General features: G+C 37.2%; 1 long non-coding RNA gene across 1 annotated transcript in view; it reads right to left on the minus strand.

Moving 5' to 3' along the window:
* Positions 1-959: 959 nt before the first annotated feature.
* LOC111947437 overlaps positions 960-18,449 on the minus strand; it is a 98,040-nt gene continuing 80,550 nt past the window's right edge. The window contains exon 3 of the long non-coding RNA XR_002873278.1: positions 960-4,362. This is a non-coding gene — a long non-coding RNA (uncharacterized LOC111947437). The remainder of the gene's footprint in view (positions 4,363-18,449) is intronic.

Below are 18,449 nucleotides of genomic sequence, written 5' to 3' on the forward strand. Positions count from 1 at the left end.
TTTGCTCCTGATCAGATTTAAGTGATGCCAGATCAACACTCTTCAACAGCTCCAGCAGCATGTAGCCCTTAAGATGCAATGTGTTCTATGGTATTACAACACCGGTAGCCCATTCTTGGATCGTCAGGACAGGTCGTCTGACTTCATGAAGAAAAAAATGCTTGAAACCATCAGTGTGTCATCACAGCCGCCTCTAAAAAGTCTTCAAATTTTACATGTGACGATAGAAAAGTGTGCATTTGTCAAAATAGATGCTCAAATGTTCAAAGGAGCTGCATTAGTCATGCCTTTACTCAGTCTGATGAGAGCCTTGATGCAATCGCAGCCCCAGAGTTACATGTTGGAATAAAATGGCTGCACAGGAGACAAGCCTGTGAGTGACGGAAAAACATAGGCATGATAATAAACTGGGGTGAAAGGCTCTCTGTGATAATCATGACTAAGAATAATCAGGAAGTTGATTGTCTGACTGGACGGTTAAACTTTGGCATCGCACAGCGGGACAGAGAACCAGCTGCTATCATACAGACACACCAAATTTGCTCAGTAGCGTTTGTGCCAAAACAGAATTAAATCTGCTTTTATGATGATGGGGCGCTTTCAGCTTTAATGCAATGTGAGAGGAATTAAGACTATAAATATATGAAAGCAAAAACAAAAAACATAAGGAAGCAACAACTGAGATGTGGGCACTTGTGACGGCAGCAAGAGGAACTTTATCAACAAAAAGAAGCCTCACTTGAACCTGTACTCCTACTCAGGCCAACATTTGTGGCCAGAGGGTTTACCAAAACAAAGTGTGACTTGTCAGCATTGACAGAATCAGGAAACATAACAGTTTTATCTCAAAAGTGACAAGTTTTGTTTCCAGTGTGTTGTTCTTCGCAGCTGAAACTCACTAAATACACAAAGCATTCAGTTGTCATAGGATTTTTCTTTTTTTTTTTTTTTCTTTTTCACAATCACACAAGCTCCTAAAGTACTTCTTTTGGAAAATGAATCTTTATCCTAACATCTTTAAATAAAAAGATAACTCACTGAACTACTGGATAGGCAAAACAGGAAACAGAATTCCTCTTTCCAAAAGAAAACATGGAAATGAACTGCGAGGAAAAGTTCCACAAAGAAGAAACAGCTTTCACATCATATAAAGATACAGAGGTGACCTGTGGACCAATGGTGACAGCTTTATCTACAGGGATTCTATCACAAACATGTTCTCTTTTTTTACTGCTTTCTTTTAGAACCATTGTGTTTTAGGATTTTTTTTTAATTAATTTTTATTCACAAATAAAAAAAAAAGGTAAAATACATCAATTGTTTTTTTTAAAGCTAAAACGTACAAAAAAATATCAATGAATGATGTAGAAGTTAAATGCAGGCTCATTTTTTTTTGTCTTTTTCAAAGTTGAGTTCAGAATTCAACATCCCACAAAACTAAAGGTTAAAACACCAGTTAGAGATTGAAATATGAAAAAAGGAGGGGATCAATCTAAAACCTTTCTTAACCCATCTGAAGTGGGACAAATATTGTTTTTAATTGTAGTTTTTGTAAGTAAATGCCAAAGCAGGACAGGCAGCAGCACCGGCACATTCATGCAGTCAAGCTGGCACACTCTCATACCTCCCTGGTTCCTCCTCTTTCTCCAATCCGCCAGTCCGCCATTTTGTGAAGTCTCACAGAAGCCAAAATATCCCAAAATGTCCACCTCCCAAAATGAAATCAGTAAAACAAAACTCAAAACACAGTCCATCAGCAGCAGAGAGTGGGGAAACCAATATTCAGCAGCAGAGTGATGTTAAAGAAAGTTTCCCTTTTTAGATTTTTCATCTATAGTTTAGCTCAATTACTTTCTGTCTTGAGGATTTGTGTCGGGAATTTATCAGCTTTCCACGGCGACTTGATGAGCTTTGTGAGAACTCATCCCTCGGGTGGAGTGGCTGTGGGCCCATAATAATGTCATCTGGCTCTCCTCCCCATCGCCCTCTGTCTTTTCAGAGATTTGTGTGTGTGATAGAGGCCTCAGTGAGAGACCAAGCGCTAACCTTTACTGCATTGGCTCTCTCTTAATCCCCTCACCCTGGGGTGACCGACTCACACACTCACACACACAAAGCACACCTACAAAAGACTCCTGAAGTGTGGTGACTCACACTTGTTGCATGTTGCAAATGCTAATTTAAAATAGGACATGGCAATACAGTTTATTAACTTGAATTTTTGAAGTTGCACAAAAAAAAATCCAGCTGTGTATAGCCACAGAATTAGACCAATGTTTAAAATATTGTTGAAACAATAAACTGGTAGTTCAATTTAAGCCATAAAAAATGTAAATGTAAAAATAATAGTGTTTCATTTGCGAAAAAAAATGTATTTTGGGTCAGGATTTATCAATTTGGGTAAACTAGCAAAAAAATGCACTTTAGACTAGAGCAGGTTAGAGTTCCAGCAGACGTCTTCTAATCTGTCAGCAAGTCAGCAATAAGGTGCCGAGTATTATAAAGCCAAAGCGGCTCAGATCGGTCAGAACAGAAAGATGCAGAGCGCTTGATAACCTGGAGCAGTTAACCATGCTGTCTGTGAACGCAGCAAAGGAGGCAGGAGGCGTAAGCACCAGCAACATATTTGATTCAAAATACAAATATCTGTTTTCCTGATCAAAAAACAAATAAAGAAATGTTGCTTTTGAAACTTCTCTGATGGTTTGTTACAAAAATGAACTGAAGTGTTTACTGGGTCGTTTGTTTGTTTGAAGAAATATGAAACACGTGTTTGGTTCAGCAGCTGTTGGAGGATTTTCCAAGCTTGTTTTCTGCTCGGGTGACACTCTGCTTATCTGCTCCGTCTGCAACACAGATTCCAGGTTACCATGGATTTACTCCATTTCATTTTACCTGACATTCAGACTATTCTAAAGATGACAGAGAGAGCAAAAGACAATCTGCAATAATTTTAGATTAAAAAAAGAACAGCTTTTCTCTTCGCTGCATTTTTAACAACATTTTTCAAAAGTTAATAATAAATATCTCTTTTTAGGCTATCATTATCATTTTTTTTTTGCTTGAGTTGTCACACTTTGTAGACTTTAAAGTTCTTTATTTTAAAGTTCCAACAGAATTAGTAAAACTTTGACTAGTTGGTAAATATTTAAGATATTAGTGCCATTTCCTTTTATTTTGTGTTAAAGTAATGTACGACTGCCAAACAACAATTTCCCAAGAAGACTGCCACTTGTCTTTTCAGCTCTTTTCTCTTCATGATGCCTAAAAATGATCTTCACACTCAAGTCTGTCCCGTTCCTAGTGACCAGTGTTTAGTCGTTAAAAAATGAGCTTACTGTGATGTCCTGCAGAAAAGAAAAATATGTAAAAAAGGGACATAAAGTGCATGTTTGTGTGAAGATAATAACTGCTTTTCAGTCTCCCCAGTTTGCAGATGGAACTTTAGGACAGCCCAAACCATTTTCTTTGCTTTTCTCTGGCACCGAGTTTAAAAACACCACAGAGCAATTTCATCTGCATTTGTACAAGAGCAACGATTCCTGCATGAATTTCTTTTTTTTTTTTTATTGAAAAGGGGTGACAGCAAATGTGTAATTTCACAAGACCTTGAAGATTTCTAATCAGGTGAAATCAATTTCAGCAGAGTTTTGAAAAAACGATAGTCATATTTTATAAAGACATTTGCTCACACGGTTCTCTAGACTGTTAATAGTTTGAATTTCCTGTTTTACATTTTTAGAAATGTGTCATCTTTTCAAACCTATGAGCAGATAATCTTCATGTATACATAAAGCTGTGCTCTCAGCTGTCTGGGATTGTGCAAACACATCCATGCACACATCTTTAGGAAAGTAGTCATGATTTCAGTCTGAAATAAAAAAAAAAAAAAAGTGCCATTCACTGCTGGAAGCTCAAGCATTACCACATAAACACTGACGTACACAATAGCACAACACCTATTGTAAAAACACACTACCCCCCAATTGGAGGATGGGGCCCGCACATGGGGAGCTTTGGATTATGGGATATCAACGTATAGCAAGAAGAGAAAAATTGAGACAGTACAAGAAAAGAAAAAAAAAAGAGAAAAATATGAATGAAACAATTGAATTATAGATGAAGGAAAATAATGAATGTAGAAGAGTTTAGAGAGAAATAAAATGAGTTAGAAAAAAGCAAATGCCCAATGGACAGAAAGAATGATTGACATGAAAGAATAGCTGCAAGAATAATAAACTCAACATGAAATCTAAAGCAGGAATAAAGTGCAGAAAAGACACAGAGTGCCTACAATAGAATGGACATACCTGTGGTGTTTGATGCTCCGTCACCAGGAAGTGAGGTGAAAGTTGAGGGAAGCTGTAAGAAAGACAGAGGAGTCAGGAGAAGTCACAAAAAGCAACCACACATCCATGAGGCTTTTTTGTCGTGTCAAATTTCATTTCAGGTGGTGGGATATTTGAAAAATAACATATTTCAAATATGTGGAAAAAAGCTTTATTTGTTAAGAGACATGTTTTAGAAAAGTGCATGAAAATAGATGAAAGTATTCTGCACTGTAAGCCGTCGCTCAGATCGCCTTTATGTTGAGACGCACACTCGGGTGCTGGTCCTGACCCTGCACACGTGCACGCCTTTGTGGTACAGTAGTGCAGAACTGAAAAGACCTGAAGACAGCTCTCTAGCGCCATCTACTGATGCAGACAATAGAATCTGAAGGGCGCTGACAACAAAACAGACACTGTAACTGGATGAAGAATAAAAATAAAAATTCATTTTCAGACTAAATATGCCAAAGTCTTCTTCAAAATCCTATTTTAGAATATTTTTTAGAAAATATTTTGCTAAAAATGTAAATGATAATAAATCAAAGTCACACTCACGTTTTTTTAAATTAAAAGTTAATATTATGAAATTAAAACAGATGACATGCCTTTCATTTTAATAATCTAGCACTGCACTATTTTCTCTTAATGTGTATTTTTAATCTACCTGCTTTAAAATAGAAAGACTGACCAAGTGTAAAGAACATGACAAGAAGTATTAAAAAAACTAAATTTCCCAATGCATTACTAAAATGAAGCTACATGTTTGTTTAATAGCATGATAAGGGCAAACTGGATTGATCTGAATTCATTTGTTTTGTTTATTATTTTGATTAAGTTGAACTTGTATTAAACTTGTAAATGTGTTGTTAAGTGTCTTTACTTCTGAGCTGGATGACTGCAAATAAAAATTAAAAGATAAACCGTTTTTACATGTATCATGAATTTATTCTATAATCCATAATTCTATAATTAATTCTACAATATAATTTTATTTTATGATAAAATAATGATGAAAGGTTGCCCCTTTTTTGTTTGAGCTAGTCATAATAAAAAATGCAAGAAGTCCAATTCTGGCATTTTATACTTATTTTAAACAATTATTATTTTATTTGTTAGTATAAAAGTCCTCCAAATCTCCAACAGTTGACATTCTAAGTAAGAGTGTTTTTCCCAAAAGTAAATGTTTAATTAAAGGGGTGAGGATTACGCCGGATGATGAATGATTTCATTTCATTCTCTCGTGCATGCCCGGGGTTAAGCAAGGACAGCGCGTATAGCAGCAGCAGCAGCACAAAAAGGATGAGGATGAGGCTGAGCGGTCATGTTTGGTCTGCAGGAATAAAGCAAGCAGCTGAGCTCATGCAGACTTACCAACAACTTTTTTTCAAAATAAAGAAAAAGAGTCTTTGTTGTCATTTCCATTTACAACATTATATTTAGATCTGCTGAGGAGCAAGAAGTTCCAAGTGTTTTGCAAAAAAGCAAGAAAAATAGATTTAAAAAAATATCTGCTTTTACAAAGTATTTATGACTGTGTGCAAAATGAAATTATGACATTTTATTCTTAGAGTGAAGCCAACATTTAGTTTGTCATGTTGCGTGTTGTAACATTCCTTTTTCCCCACCACTGGGGTCTCTGCTCCATTTTGTTTGACACACATCAGAAGCATTGCATTCATATCTACCTTTTCTTGAATATTTTTGCAAATATTTCATATTAACGCTTGAACCAAGCTTCATTCAGACAAAAAAAAAAAATCAACACTTTCTAGTTAATTTGCATTGAGATGAACTTGTAACATTTTGACAGCAAACTATCCGCAGACATGCAGAGGAGCATCATAAATCATCAAACACTTAACCACTTAATTGTCTGCTTCAGTGCCATCATCTTTAGCATTTTCACTGCTTGCAAACTCTTACTTCTTAGAGGAAATTACAATTAAACTCAAGTGTTTCGAGAGCGTTGCAGATCCAGAAGTAAATATTAAGCTGGCTGTGCGGCAAATCCATAAATTGTGTGCCACACAGATGGATGTGTGTTCTGCCTAAGGAATGAATCGCACAAGAACATTTTTGTACTTACTAACAAATTACTGTCAGAGGAAAACATATGAGCCCCCTCCATTATTACTGCCTAAATTTTGGAGCGAAAAGCTGCCCATACCAGTGTGTGAGCTGATCGTTTGCAGCTTTTCATTTGTCATGTGGACCTCCTGCAGCAGGAGGAGAAAAGATCAGGATGATCCATCAGCTCACCACGCAAGATGACTCGAAACTCTAAATGACTCAACAAACTAAACAACCAGCTGGAACACAAAGACCAGAAGGATCCAGCTTTAAGAGTTCTCTATCTGTAGATCCAAAACAACAACTGATGGAGATTTAGGGGTAAAATAATACTGCAAAAGAGTAGAGAGAAGTAATGCAGTTGCTAGTTAACATTAAAGGTATACGGTTAGTGCATCCAGTTGTCATAGAAAACAACCGATTCAGAAGAAATTAAAGACTCACTTCAATTGTATTTTTTATCTAAAATGTTCCCAGTGGTCTTTTGATTATGGTTACACCATTTTTAACCCTCAAAAAACCTTTTTTTTCTAGTTCATTAGAAATTTGCCTCAGAATTGTAGGGAGGACAGTTGGGGAGGAGCAACGCCACCCCTCCTTCCTGTTCCCGTTGCAGAGCTGAGCAGGAAGCTTATGTCTCACCGAGCTTATTTTCTATGTCACAAATGATCTCTTTTACACATTTAGAAAGAGATCATAAGGGGCTGGTTATTAGAGGAATGCTCAGAAATGCACGAATGTATCAAAAATACGGATCAAAAATACTGCTTTGGGTTTTTTTATAGTATATATAATTAATAGCTTGATTTTAGCTTGATGGCATAGGCACTTAAATTTATATATATATATATATATATATATATATATATATATATATATATATATATATATATATATATATATATATATATATATATATATATATATATATATATATATATATATATATGTGTGTGTGTGTGTGTGGGTGTGTGTGTTTGTGTGAGATCGGGGTGGGTCTGTAACCCTTGTCCTATTCTAGGCACTTGAACGCTGGGATTTGGGTCATCTAGACCCACTAGACAGTGCGGTGAACCTTTTTTCTTCAATGATTTGTGATCTTCACTGGTGACCATGGATTACATGAAATTTTTCCACCTTTGTCATGGTAGGAATAACACGTTAAAGTAGGGTGGGGTCATCTAAGATAAGCACAAGGGTTAAATGAATGACTTGCAGGAGGAAAAACTAATACTTCCACTAATGAAAGTACAAAAACCTGCAAGAGATGCAACAAAAGTTAAATGGATGGGGAAAAAAAACGTTTTTTAGGCTTAGATTGGACTTGATGGAAAGGCTATAGTTTAAATAGTTAATGCATTCAAGCGTCTACATTGTAGTATTTGGGGGCAGTATTATTATTTGGGGTCTACATGCAGAGACTGGGAAAAGAGACTATTGTGATGCACAAAAGTAGTTGTGGCTTCCCCATGTATTTTCATTAGGAATCTCCTCTTAGTGTGGGTTTTCCATGTTATCGTGGAATCTTGTAGAAGCCCTGAAATCCCGTGCTGAGGACGCAGCTCTCAGTTCCACTCTGCCAAACAGGTGCCAGCGCTCTAGGTGCACTCAAAGAAAGTTTTCTAACACGCGTGCACATAAAGAAACAGGACTGCCACAGCTTGTCAAGCACATTATGGAAATTCTGCGTGAGTTTTTGTTCCTTTGAGGAAAACACATTGTCTTTGCAGAGGTTGTGTGTGTTTCTTGTGTGTCTGTGAGTCCCTCAGAGCAGAACAAGGTTGCGATGACAGAAGTTTAATCCCTGTGGTTTTCTGGGTTTGAGTTTAAACAAGGCAGCAGGTCCAAGCATAGTCGACTCTCTGTTGCAAGACTTTACCCAAGTGGAACCCCTGTCAAATAAACTCTAGTCCAAGAAATTACAGAGGAAGAAAAGCTCAAGAAACAACTTTCTCCTCCCACAGAGAAAGTTTCTGCAAGGGAGCTGGGAGCTTTACAGAGTTGGCCTGATGCTTTAGGCTGATGTCGGGCTTTTTGATAAGGATGAATTTTGGAGAAAACGAAAATTTCAGTGTAGAGCCTGTCTATGTAGTTCTTCATGAAAGGATGGAGACTCCTGTGCGGCCACGGATGATCATTTCATTCTCATTACTTTTTATATAACACCTCAGTAAAAAAAAAGAAAAGAAAAATCATTCCGCTAAGCAAAATCTGTTCTGCAGTCACCTGCTCCGCTAACACTTTGTCCAACCCCACATCCAAAAAAATTTGATCCAAACTGGATGACAAAGGGAGCGATCAGTGTTACTGCTCAGCACCAGAAAAGTAGAGACAGCGGACACATGGGAGTCCAGCAGGAGGAATCTGCACTGAACCACAACCTAGTTCTTGACACCTTGCCAAAGGCCCATGATTAATAACTGATACCCTGATACACGTAAACACCACTGGCACTGTGCTTTGCCATTAAAAATACAAACCACTCTATTCACTGAAGGCTAAACCTTTTCAGTCTTATGACTTGAACAAGAAGAAAAAGTTAGCAGGAAAGACGAGGCTTCTTTCGGCTTGCAATTTTTGATCAGACTAAGACAGAAATGTACAATGCTTTTGTATGTTAAAATATGTAAATGCTTTGGCTAAACAAGCAATTCCTTATAGTACCTCCCTTGACCTGCTTCTCTCCCCTGCAGTCAGATTAAGCCTCATCAACTCTTTATCTAGCTCTGCAGAAGCCTGATAAGTCATTTAAATCAGGTATGTTGCATAATACCCTTGCGTGAACTAATAACATATGACTTAGTCAGACTTTGTTTACGACAGCAACTTTATTAGCAACACAGCTGGAAGGAGGTTCAAATGAAAGGAGAGGAGGTGAAGACAGAATAGGGCTGATGGGAGACGAAATGAAAACAAACAGAAAAAAGTAAATTAGCGGATACAAAATGTGTGGACTTGAGTGTGGCCCTGCTTCACACAAAAATAAACATGATTGAAATCTCTTCCTAAAAAATACTTGAAAATTTGAGGAATTTGTATCTGGAAACTCCTGTGCAATGATCCCTTTTAATGAGTCCCTATCCAAACTATGTCCCCACTGAGAAGCAATGAAGCCAGTTAAATCCTTAAACCATAAGACCCTCCGCCTCGTTTTATAAAACATATTCATCCAAATGAAAGCTTCTGTGTCTAGACTGTTAATCAGTTCAGAAGAGAGAATTTTTCAGAATAAAGTACTGGCCCATTAAAGTGTCTGAGTTGCACAATATATTGATAATTTCCTTAAACAATATTTACCATTATTTATTTAATTAGAGAAGTTTAACTTTGTAAACAGTGAATATGCGTTTTGCTTCAGGAAAAGGCATCTAAGGTGTATTTGCACAATCATTTTCTTTAACAGCTTCACACCTGCCATCATTGAGTAGTGTTATCATTCTAGTAACGTGATTTAACTAGTTACTGGGTTTAGGAACGCAAATGCTATGACTGATCCACAATTACTTATATTAAGGATTGGCCAATCAGAGGTAAGTTGACACACAAACTAAGCACACATGCTGGCATGTTTCGCACACAAAGATCTGAAGTCTGCAAAGATTGTGTTTTGAGATTCAGCAGAAGGCCCTGCGACAGACTGGCGACCTGTCCAGGATGTCCCCTGCCTTCGCCCACGAGTGGCCGGGATAGGCCCCGTGACCCCGAAACAGACAAAATGGTTAAGAAGATGATTTGGCAAAAGACAAAAATGTAAATGAATAGGTCATGTCAAAGAAGTAAGAGACTTAAACATCAGTTTAATCTCAGAAACCGCCTCTCTCCATCACACTTCTACTCTGCTCAAACCTGGTGAGGCAAAGCTAACAACTGAGTCCGAACATCCAAAGATTGCACACCAAAACTTCTGACAAAGACACAACAAACAGTCCATAAAAAGGAGACACACTGCTGTTAACAGCTCAATCTCATTCTGGAATTAATCTTGTTCCAAAAAGTTTCACATTTAGTTAAATGTTTACTATAGTCCAGCTGAATACTTGATTCTGACTGGCTGCAGGGTTTCCATAGGTGCCACATAGACTGAATGTCCATATTATTGCTCTGGCCTAAACACCAGTTAGTAACATCGTAAACATGGAACATAGGTGGACATACATTATACCAGGGGTATCAAACTCATTTTCACTGACTGCCACATCAGCATAGTGGTTGTCTTCAAAGGGCCAGATATAACTTTTATATTTAACTAAATGTAATGAAAATTAAACGTAACTCCTCCTTAATGTTAAATAACTCAGTATTTATTTCTTTATTATAACTTTTTAAAGTGACAATTACAGTTGCATAGAAAACATATGTTTGCTTGTTACTCTAGCATAAATCCTTTTAAATTTGATTCTGTCAGGTTAGGTTATGCGGACAGTGTTTAAGTCCTAATGTATAGTTGCCCAATCAGATATTTCAAGTCTAATTCCCCCTAGATATGAATGAATAAACACCAATTTTTTATTTTTTATTTTAAGAAGTTAAAACATGTTATGCTCTCGCGGGCCACATTAAATGAGATGGCGGGCCACACTTGGCCCCCGGGCCTTGAGTTTGACATATGTGCATTGTACAATGGTCCGGGTGAAAACTCGATTCTGATTGGCTGCTGGGTGTGGATTAAGTAAGAGTTAATGGCCGACGAAGTGTGCATTATTACTTTTTAACGCACACCGTGGAAGCCTGAACCGTCCGACACGAAGTGCGTTGAAAAGTTATAATGCACACTTCGTAGGCCATTAACCCGCTTATACCATGGTCACTTACAAAAGCAATAAATATTAGCTAGTTTTTAGTCCTACAGTCTTGTTTTTTTTTTTTTCCCGATTTGGATCGCTTTTCTCACAAAAAGCGGACTATTTGTTACGTGGTGCAGCGCATCCCGCCACACCGCTGCAGTCAAGATTCTGCAATATAAAGCAATATATATATGCTGATCTTTCCAATGGGTTGAATAAAGCATCAGTTCAGAGAGAAAGTTCACCTCTTCCAGCTTGTTTTTGTCCAAATGATGAAGAAAAGGGTTGTTTTAAAGAAGCCAGCGCAGTGATACAAAACATTTAAGCTAGGTGACCGGAACTTCTTTTTTCCCCGTGCGGTAATCACTGTGGTATATCACTTTTTAATGCACACCCAGCAGCCAATCAGAATCGAGTATTCACCCAGAGCATGGTATAAAAAGTGATAATCCACAGTCATAACGCACATTCAAAAAAGAAGTTGTGGTCACATAGCTTAAGTGTTCTAAATCACTGTGCTGAATTCTTTCAAATAAATGTTTGCTTCATCATCTGGATAAATAGAAGCAGTATGAGGGGAACTTTCCCTCTGAACTTATGCTTTATTTAACCCATCGTGATGATCAACACATATTGCCTTCCTTTGCCACTGCAGTCACAACAGTGAGACACTTGTGATAAACTGTCCTTTGATTTTCTAGACTTTAGGTTGCGATGGACATGATGGACATGACATGACCTTTAACACATTTACCATCAATGGCAAAACCCTTTACCTTTAATTAGCTCACTGTCTGTCTTTTTGTCTTGCTGACCTTATTGCCTGACACATAGAAAAATGTGTTTGTAAACAATTGTATTATTAATTAGGTAAATAAATTGTTGATGCAAATAAAAATTACTTGTCAAAATTTTTAAAAAGGACATTTAACATCTTTTTGGAAGATTACTGGCTTTACTTTGGAAACCTGGTCAACTTGGATAATAACTTGTTGAGTTTCTATCTACATTGCAGCAGAACTTACATTATTTCATATCTGGAAATGTGACATCAGATTTTTTTAAAGTGCGTTGACCGCTCCAGATATGGTCTATCTCTATAATTTCATAATGAACCACTATGAACATTTTGAAGATGCAGCAGATGTTTGAGGTCTTTTAGCTGACACGGTAGCTCAGATGACATTCTTGTGGTTATTCAGGAAACTCTCTTTGGCCAAACATCCCATAATTCCAATTTTTAGATTTTGATCCATCTTAAAGCTTTTTCAATCACTTCAATGATCTTTTCGAAAGATCCACTTACTGAGGTATATTAAGGTCTCTGTGGAGTGACCCACAAATCCTCCACAGTCTACTTCAATGTACACTTTGCCTCCCAGCCGTCTACTCAACTGTCTACATCTAGATAACCATATGTCCCTGTGCCTTTCATGAGGCTTCCCCAGGCGCTCCTCCCCTGGCTGTGTCAGCGCCATGATTATGATGTTCTTAGTACTTTCAGAAGGGAGGAGATATCTGGCCTCAGGGTGGTGCTGACAATGTGCTGAGGAAGACTCAACTGCTTCTGGTCCACTGACAGCTTCCAGTACTGGTTCTTAGAAGGATTGCTGCCACTTCTGTGACTCAGTGATGCTCTTCTGCCTTGCCAAAAGGAATGGAAATGATGGTGTTGCATACTCGGTTGTGACATTTCTGATTTTTGACTTACTGAATTGGTCAAATGTGGGCTGAAATTTACCCGACATTTACATGCACATTACTTGTCCTACAAACTAAAAAAGCTTCCAGTCTGTCACAATTTAGTTTCATAGATTTCCAGTAGCTGAGAAAGTTCCTTCACATTTTCAAACAGTTTTGAACCTCAGAAAACAGAAGGTTATAATGACAAATAATTGTTAAAACATTGTATTTAGCGAAAACCTTATTTTGATTTTTTAACTTCTGTCCACATAAAAAAAAAACGGTTGAAAATCTATTTTTCCTTTGCTAAAGATTAAATACCAAAAGAAAAAGAAAAAAACCTTACAACCCTTAATCTACACAATCTTAATGTTAATAACATTACTTTTGGTTATTCAGAGGTTCAGTGAATGCAGATTGATGCAGTTGTTAAAAAAAAAAAAATGTATAAAGCTTAAAAGCACTTCTTACTCCAAAGTGAAATTTAGACTTAAACGCACCATATTGGGTTTCATGCATTGCTCACAAAACAAGGGCAGCTTAGTTGTCCAGTCCCTTTTTATATACGATCACTGTGTAGTCATCACTTGTAATTCATATTTAACACAAGATGGCAAACAGAAAGTTCAGGCTTTCTGCCAAGAGTTTGTGTCTATTTTTCTCCTGTGAAAGTTGTCCCCTTTACATGAAGCATGCTCTTTTGTTATGAGGCTGGAAGTCGCCAAGAAGGTAAAAAAAATGTTAGAAAGTCACATGATTTGTTTGACTGGGTAAGTTATTGAGTCAGAACCCAAGACATAATTTCACACACAATGCCCAGTAATGATTTATACACAGTCAGCACAGCAGATACGCCTTTTTTGTTCTGCAAAAACCAGGTTAGGTTCTCAAAATCTTCGCTCCACTCAAACAGAACCAATTTTAAGTTTTTGGTTGCAATGTGAGACACAAAAGTAACAGGCAAGACAGCTGGTAGAGAGGAAGGGCTTTCTCTATTAACAGTTTAGAGATAATCTTCTGCGTGTATTAAATGTTATTAATCCAACACAAATGTTCACAGAAATCTCATCCTAATTGGAGAGAAGCTCATCTTTCTCACATGCACCTGCTGGCAGTTTGAAATGCAGGTATGATATGCAAAATGTTAAAATGTATGTTCATGCAGTTTTTTCTGCAACATTTTACATAATTCTACTGTGAATTTCTTGGGAGATTTAATCAGTCTTTGACAGATCAACACAATAACATTTCAATTTAAAAAACAAAAAAATCAAAAAACAAAAACAGAATGCATAAGAAAACGAATTACAAAGTCAGTATCCCAACCATAATTGAAGTGGTATGAAGCCCATTGAGACAACTTATTGTAAAATTGGGGTACATAAATAAAGTTTAATTGAATTGCATTTTTTCTGTAAATCTAAAAAAAAAAAAAAAAAAGGTCATGCATCAGACACAGATGCAGAGCCTGACCTGGCAGTGGCAGAAGTATGTTTTCAATTTTCCTACCAGTACAGTGACGGTTTTTAGGTCATTAGAACAATGCCTCCTTCTTTTCAAGCTCCAGGTGTCTACACAAAAAAAGGGGGTGTGTTCAAATCACAGATCCATTCTGCAGCAAAAACCTGGGTTTTAGTCAAGAGTAAAATATTTAATAATAATTATCAGAATAAATTAAGCCCACTTCTTTGGTATCAAAAGGCCAAAATCCTTCCATCCATCAATTTTCCCGACCCACTATGTATCCCTGTTCGCGTCACTAGTTTGCCAGTGCATGTCCTGCTTACGGGTGGGCAAAGGTGGGGGTAGATCCTGGACAGGTAACCAATCTGTCACAGGGCACCGACTGGCAACTCTGGGCTAAAATCCCAGACAGTAAACTTCAGCTGAAAACTTGATTGCATCGAAACATCATTGCTTTAAAGAGATATAAGAGTTTCCTACTGAACATATGACCAATTTCCTATGGTCACAAAAACAGGTAAAGCCAAATTATGTCTTAAAAAATAAGCAAGTGGAGTACAGACAAAATAAAATATCATGAATTACTAAATGTCAAAAATACTGCCATTCCAGTAATGCCTATTGATGCAAATATGCATCAAATCACTTTAGCCACAAAATTACCTCAATTTAGCAAAAAAATACATTTTTTTTCTTCATAGCTGAATATAGATTCAGGCATTAATGGGTAAAAGTGCAGATTTCTCCATTTAAAAAAAAACTAAAGGTGTGAGAGCTGTAATATGAAGTACTATTTTATTTATAAACCCTAGGGTACTAGGGTACAAGCATTAAACAAAAAGAATTACAATTCTAATTAAACATAGAACTATTCTGCTGTAAAGATGAAAGAGTATCACAACACTAGTTGAATGTTTTTTTTTTTTTTTTTTTTTTTTTTTTATGTAGACAAGAATGTGACTGATCGGGAAAAATAAGTTTAAGTCAAACTGCCAAGTCTTTGACCCAATTGTTTACAAATCAGAAACACTATAAATGACAATCAGTTTTAAAAGAGATTACTTATTTCCTTTAAAAAGTATACCCCCCTCCCCCGTTTATCTGGTGATCTAGAATACTTTTAGGATTTTTAGCAGAAAGGTCTAACAACATGATGGAAATGGAGCCAAATTTTCAGAAAATTGCAGGGATTTTTTTTTTATCCTTCAGTAGTTTTAGAGGACCATAGAGCTATTCCTGCTTCCAAATTATACAAGGTCAGCAAGAACAAGTTTGACAGGAAATGCGAAATGTTCAGCATGCCCATCTGCTGGAGCTGCCTCTTAAAAAGTTGCTTGTCAGGAAAAGTCAAACAGAAAAAAAAAGGAAATAAAGTCACTTCTTTTTTTCTTTTACCACTGATAATTAAACCTTAATAACTAATTTGAAATTTTATTTGTGTTGCCTTCACTTTCTGTCTCATTAGATATCCCAAGAGGTCACGTGACTGAGGCACAATGGAATCATAGAGCAGGATTGATTTGCTACTGATATTGAATATGATTCTGCTCCTCCTCCCGCTCCTTGTCTGAGCACTGTGTAATGACTCTTGTTAATTTCTCAGGGGGAAAACACTTAAAAGTGATCATTGACAAAAGGATTTCTATGGAAATGTTCACATTATCTCTGCTTGGTCGCCCAGCTCAGCCAGCCTGTCTGTCTCTGCACCAGTCTGTCTGTCACCTCATTAAAACTGCTATAAGCGAGTGTATGTAACGTGCACTGTGTATTGATTCCAAACCGAGGAATTTTCTAAATCAATGTTCAAGGTGGTGAGAAAGTGTTTCGAATGGCATACCTTTACCTTGAACACTATTTTATTTTGTCATAAACCTTAGTCTAAATACAGAATGAATTTTCTTGTTCATGAAGTCCCACTTTTTTCATATTCTTTAGCATCTCCAATTTCATCTTTGTGTAAAACAACAGTTTACTATAGGAGAACAATTGAAATGTAATTCATGCAAAAAAATAAAAAATAAAGCTGTGGCAAATGTATGTGGGGCAGCTCTCACTACAATTGCTCCCTTTTCCCTTTCAACCAGTTTAATGTATTGAAAGAAAGAAAAGAAAAACAGAAAAAGTAAAATATGTGTGTGTATGTATACTAGATTAAGTCCATTAAGTAAAGAAAAAAATAACATGTTCTAGTTTTGTTCAATCATACCAAACTGACTGCAGTGAAAAAATATCATAATGTTAAACTAAATTATGATAATTTATGTTTCACATTTAATCCAATCCAACATTTAAAAACTATCATTTGTTAGTAATGTTGGGGAGTTTGCAACATAAACCATTGAGCTTTTCTGTGGGTTTATACCATGGTCCGGTTGAATACTCGATTCTGATTGGCTGCTGGGTATGCGTTAAAACCTGATAACCGCACGGTGAAAAAAGAAGTTCCGGTCGGCTAGCTTAAATGATTTGTATCACTGCGCCGGCTTCTGTAAAACAACCTTTTGCTTCATCATCTGGGCAAAAACAAGCGGTAAGCGATTAACTTTCCCTCTGAATTGATGCTTTATTCAACCCATCGGGACGATCAGCATACATATATCGCCGATCTTAACTGCAGCGGTGGTGCTGCGCGACGCGGACTATATGTTAGGTGATGCGGCGCGATGCGCCGCATCACGTAACATATAGTACGCTGTTTATGAGAAAAGTGATACAAATCGAAAAAAAAAACAAGAATTAAGGACTAAAACCTGGTTAATATGTATTGCTTTTGTAAGTGACCATGGTATAAGCGGGTTAATGGCCTTCGAAGTGTGCGGTTACTACTTTTTAACGCACTTCGCGGAAGCAACCGTCCTCCGCTTCGCGTCGGACGGTTCAGGCTTCCACGGCGTGCGTTAAAAAGTAGTAACCGCACACTTCGTCGGCCATTAACCCTTACTTATTGTACAACCAAGAATGCCCAACGTCGTTCAGAATGAGTAAAGCTGCATGGCAATATTCCTTTTCTACATGCAAAAATTTAGACTTTGTGCGTGTGTGTGTGTGTGTGAGAACTGTTCTTTTGTTCACACATATAGCATTGGTAATCCTATATTTATGATCTTAAAGTGCTTATAGCAGATCAAAAATAATGTGTCTTAAGCCTCCTAATTCCTTCATCTTGAACTACACTAATATTCAAAGAAAACAGCAGATTACGCTCATATTCTGATTTTAAAGGTGAATCTAAATAATAGAATCCTCAGTGTTTCCCTGGAAGTGACTTTCAGAAAGAGGGATATCATGCTTTTTCATGCAGAATGCCCAGACATCCAGATAGCCAGGTTGGGTAACAGGGGCAACAGTTTCAGGAAGGATGCCCAGACTTCCCTCTTCTTGGCCACCACTTCCAGGGAAATGCTGAGGCATGTCCAGGGTCTGCTGTTAACATCGCTGTAGCCCTTACCAGGAGGGGGTCCAGATGAGATTCCTGCCAGGGTCCAGACAACCTCAACTGGGACCTCAACTCTTTAACTCACTTATAAGGAGATGTTTTATCTTAGCATCTCGCATCTACCCAATTTGCACAAACGTTTTTGATGTTTAATTAACTGTAAAGTGGCTCTGAATGCGTGATTATTGAATTAAAATGCATAAGTAGAGACATTAAAGATGTTTTAAGCAAATTTGCTGCATGGGTCTTCATCCCTTTCACCCAGAGAAATCAGCCATGGTCCTTCCAGGCTGGCCTTTAGAATTGTCAGGAAGGGTTGAACCAAAAGTGGACGGAATGATGGGGGGGGGGGGGGGGGGTCTTGTAGGAGTTAGGATTGTTAGATGTAATTTGGACTGTAATCACAAGCCTCAATGTCATCATTAGACAAAACAATGTGCACGCACTCTAGAGAGACGGAATATTGGTATTTCTGAGGTAAAAATGCCATTATAGAAGCTAAAATTACTCATGTCAGGTTCAGAGAAGAAAATTAAACACTCCATTACTATTGTTTACAATCCTGCTCCTGCACAAGAGTGGATCTATTGATTTGACATGCATCTATTAAAACAAAATAAATAAAACAGTCTATCACAATCAGGATGTTTTTCAAACAATACAATTTTTTTCTAGATATGT

The sequence above is a fragment of the Oryzias latipes genome, chromosome 1 (assembly GCF_002234675.1).
Source record: "Oryzias latipes chromosome 1, ASM223467v1".
Classification (NCBI taxonomy): domain Eukaryota; kingdom Metazoa; phylum Chordata; class Actinopteri; order Beloniformes; family Adrianichthyidae; genus Oryzias; species Oryzias latipes.